We start from the raw sequence: 3,800 nt of genomic DNA on the forward strand, positions 1-3,800 counted from the left end.
CTCATCTCACTGTACCTGTTGCATCCCTGTGAGGCAGGGGTTATACTCTAGGAGGGGAAGGCACTTGCCAAGGGCCCATGAGCCACAGACCTGGGAGACCAGACCCCTCAGAGCCCTGCCCTTTCCTGTCTGCCCCACCACATCCCTCACAGATTCCTCCCTGGCCCCACGTGGTGGCGGCAGTGAGCACCGCCACCATCTGAGGCTTCCTCCGCTCCAGGACCCCTGCCCAGCGCTTCCCGCCTCATCTGGTCACACTGACTGCTGTTTGAAGCCACTTCTGTAGGTTACAGATGAGGAAACTGAGGCACAGAGGGCCGAAGCAGCTTGCCCAAGGTCACACAGCTAAGAGGGGCACAGCCACAGTACAAAGCTCTGTCGTCCTGATCCACTTTGATCAACTTGACTAGTTCATGTCCAGGGTCACCCTCAGCCTCCTGATGCTTCATGCAAATTAGAAAAGCATGTCCCCTCTAGGGTGATGTAGCCCTAGGCACACAGCTTGACAGTGGCTTTTATGCAAAGAAAAAGGTGTCCCTCTTCTTCTTGGCACCTGCAGATGCCCTAGTTCCTGCCCTGGGCAATGTCCAGTCTTGTAGGCGGAGACTATCTTAAACTAGACTGCAATCTGATGTGATACTTCATATGACTGAGACAGACAAGATGAGGAAGTGACTGACCCTGCTCCTGGGAGAGATGGGGGGGTCTTCAGAACAGGAAGACTTTGTAGTAGAGGTGTCATCCAAATTGGGTTTTGAAGGATGCCCAGGAGTTCACCAGCTAGATAGGAGGTGGGGACAGTTCAGGCAGAGGGAACAGTGTGAGCAGAAGGATGGAGGGGTATCAGCGGCTGTGTTTGGGGACCTAGAAGTTACTCTGACTGGAGAGTAAAGAGAGGCTGTGTGTAGGGGACAAGGGGGATATGGAATGGAGGAAGGTGGGGGATGGGAAGGGACCCCTTGGTCCCACATTTGTCCCCTCCCCCACAGCCCATATGATGGGTTTTTGAGGTGACAGGAGCCCATTGAAGGTGAGGGTGCTGAGATGCAGGTGGTTGGGGGGCCACCAAGTGCCCTGCCTGCCTCCTTGCTGCCCCTTCAGGGTCCCGCCCCTTTTGTCCCCGTTGAGGATAGAGTGCCGCACTTGGCCCAGTGTTCCCAGCACACGGCAGGGGCTCTACTGGCCCCACGGAGCCATGCTGTCTTCTCTCTGGACTGCCTCCCCAGTCTGGCGCCTTCAAGGCCTTGAACCTCCTCTGGGCCACAGGCTCTGGCCCCCACAGCCCAGGCCACAGCTGACTCGGGCCACAGCTGACACTTTCTGAGTGCTTGCTGAGGGCTGTGCCAGGAACCAAGTGCAGGACTGTGCGGACCCCTCGCATGGCCCATTGGGTGGGTATGATGTCCCCCATTCGACAGAGGACGGATGGGCATGGAGAGGCTATACAACCATCCTCAGCAAGAAGCACCTGGGCCCTGTACCTGTGTGGGTGGGGCCAACACCCTGGACAGATTTTGTCCCAGACTCAACCCAGGCAGGGTCCAGCGTGGAAGCTGGAGGCCCCTGGGAGCTATGCATGCCTTACTGGGTCCCATCTGCTTCTCATCCAGCCCTGCCCCACCTCCCGGGAGCTGCTTGGAGGTACTGGCTATGCTGTGTCACCTGTCACCTGGCCCCAGCAGGATGTGAGCCAGGCTGGCGTCAGCAGGACAGTGTTGGCTGCCTGTGTGCCTCCACTCCCAGAGCCTGGGCCCTCATTTCCTTGCCGCCAGCCTTGGGGTCCACCCTGGAACCAGGCCTGGTGCAGAGCCCTCACATCCCTGCTCCCCTCCCTGCCCTGAAACGCATTCTACCGAGAAGAGACCAAGATTCAGAATGACCTTACCCACAGCCACACAACTGTGGTGGCAGGTCCTGGTCCCATGGTGTGACTTGGAGGTGTCCAGACTAGCAACTTACCTGCGAGCTGTCTGCCTAGGTGGCTCCCACTCATACCAACTGTCACCCCTGCCACCTCTGCTACAGGGCCTGGGAGACCCCAGGCCTGAGTGGTCTGAGCCTGTGTCCTCCTCTGCACAGCAGGAGTGACGGTGGCTCAGCACGGCAGTGAGGACCCGTGACTCTGAGGTGGTAAAGGGCTCAGCACCGTCCAGTGATACAGCAAGCGCTCATAAATGCTGGCTGCGCCTACCCTGATGATGAGGCTGATGCCCTGGAGTCCCAAAGCCAAGTGGCAGCTTCTCTGGCTTCCTCCCTCCTCCCAGAGGGCCCGGCGTCCTCTCCCTCTGCCCAGGCCAGGACGACTCCCAGAGGACAGGAGAACCCAACAATTCTATTTATTACCAGACACTGCAGCGCCCCTTGGAACTTCGGGGCAGGTGGGAAGGAGCGGATCACAGACAGGCAAAGACTGGGGGAAAGAGCCTGGGGACCTGGTGGGTTAGGGGAGCAGGGGGCTGAGGCCCACACTCCTTTAGGAAAAGTCAGAGGCTGAGGCCGCCGGAGTAGGGGCCGCTGTTGGCTCTCAGGGACTCCCGCTGCGCCCTTCTGGGGTCTGGGGTCCCAGCAGAGCTGAGCTGGGCAGGGTCTGGCGACGAGTTTCCCAGACACTCCCTAGAAACCTGGTGGGAAAGTGCGCCCTTGGGCTGGGCTGGCAGAGGATCCTGGTGGAGAACCCGGGGATGGATGGGCTCTGGGAACTGAGGCTGGGGGAGACCCTGGCCAGTCCTCGCTGGCTGTGAGTCAGTTTCTCCATCCTTGGAACACCCGCATGCCCCGAGGGCTCCGCGGCCTTTCAGGAAGGGCGGTGGCGGCCCCGTGTGGGACACAGCTTGGCAGCCCCCGCTGCCCCGCGCCTTCACAACTCCGGCCGCTGAGTGGCCTGCGGGGTGGGGTCGGGACTGGAAGTGGAGGCGTCCAGAGAGCCGGGCCGGGTGGGGGGTCCGGAGGGTGGGGCCCAGGTGGAAGCGGCTCCGTTGCTACGAGCGGCCCTAGCAACGCACCCATTCAGCGGAGACAAAGGCGCTGTCACTTGAGCGCAGAGGCGCCGCCGCTCTCTTGTTCCTGCAGCCGCGGCGCCCGCGGGTGGGGGTGGGGCAGGTGGGGGAGGGGCGCTGGCCCCGGGGGGCGTCTGGGCGGGCCTATGGGGGGCACCTCCAACCCATTCTGCAGAAGGGGAAGCTGAGACTCTCCGGGACTGAGATGCCAGCCGGGGATGGGGGCTGGTCGGGGCCTGGGATCCCACGGACCCGGGTTCACGTGGCCCTACGTTTACACCCGTGTGGCTACTGCTGTGCCTGGAGTCCCCCATCCGCGCCAGTGGGGGCCTGGCCCTGGCTCTGTTCGGGTTCTGGCTAGCGGCGGCGCCTTTCTGTGCCTCAACTTCCTCATCCGCGCAATGGGTGGAGAAAGGCACCTCCACCTCCCCCTCACTGGCTCAGAATCAGCAGGTGCCTGGGCTGAGCACTGAGCCTGCCCCTGGGAGGAGCCTGGTAAACAGGGCTCTTGCCTTGACTGGAAACAGTCGCCTGGCCGAGGCTGGGGCCGTGTGGGTTTCAGATGGAAGGAGTGTTCCCCGAGGGAAGCGACCAGCGGGCAGGGTCCCCATGGCTCCCCTGGGCCCGGCTGAGCTCCCCAGGCTTCAGTCCTCTCCCTGAGCTGGACCTGGGGTGTCCTCACCCTCCCACAGTCCCCGCTGCCACTGCCCAGCCCCTGTCATGCCCCCATCAGCTGGCGACCTGCAGCCTTGGAGGAAAGCACTTGTGCCTCAGCGGGTTTGGAAGGCTCTGGGTCCTAGGGCA

The sequence above is a fragment of the Theropithecus gelada genome, chromosome 15, assembly GCF_003255815.1.
Source record: "Theropithecus gelada isolate Dixy chromosome 15, Tgel_1.0, whole genome shotgun sequence".
Lineage (NCBI taxonomy): Eukaryota > Metazoa > Chordata > Mammalia > Primates > Cercopithecidae > Theropithecus > Theropithecus gelada.